The sequence below is a fragment of the Mus caroli genome, chromosome 15 (genome assembly GCF_900094665.2).
Source record: "Mus caroli chromosome 15, CAROLI_EIJ_v1.1, whole genome shotgun sequence".
NCBI classification, from domain to species: Eukaryota; Metazoa; Chordata; class Mammalia; order Rodentia; family Muridae; genus Mus; species Mus caroli.
In genome coordinates, this window is record NC_034584.1 from 82,696,287 (window position 1) to 82,696,970 (window position 684).

Below are 684 nucleotides of genomic sequence, written 5' to 3' on the forward strand. Positions count from 1 at the left end.
CCCCCCGCAGGTCTTTCATCCCAGCACTCGGGAGGCAGAGGCAGGCAGATTTCTGAGTTTGAGGCCAGCCTGGTCTACAAAGTGAGTGCCAGAACAGCCAGGGCTACACAGAGAAACCCTCTCATAAAAACAAAACAAAACAAAAAATCCAAAGAAAATGGATTATAATGTTAAAATGTATAATATTTAATGTCAGATTTTATAAGTCACAATTTCCACCTGAAACATAAAATGTGACTTACAGCTTTCAAATGTAAGAAAAAGGTAGAAAAGTCAACAACACTAACAATCAGAAGGACAAAGGTAAAAGACTAAATAAAGGGCAGGGCAGTGCTGGCTCACACTTTACCCCCAGCCCTGAGTCTCTAGGCCAGCCTGGTCTACAGAGCAAGTGCCAGGACAGCTAGGGCTACACAGAAACCTTGTATCGAAAAACAATAGCAGCAACAAAAGAGACTAAAGCATAGCCAGTAAGAAACATGGCATGAGCCGGCCACTGGGTTGTGTGCACGCACTCCTAGCACTGTGATGAAAATGCACAAATAGTGTTAGTTTGGGAGCAGACCCGGCTACCAAGAGGCCCTTCTGGGGCGGAGGATAAGAGATGGCATGAATAGTTCAAATAAAGAAATATGACTGAATTAGAGTGATCTGTCAAGAGTTTTTTAATCTGGTTGGTTGGTA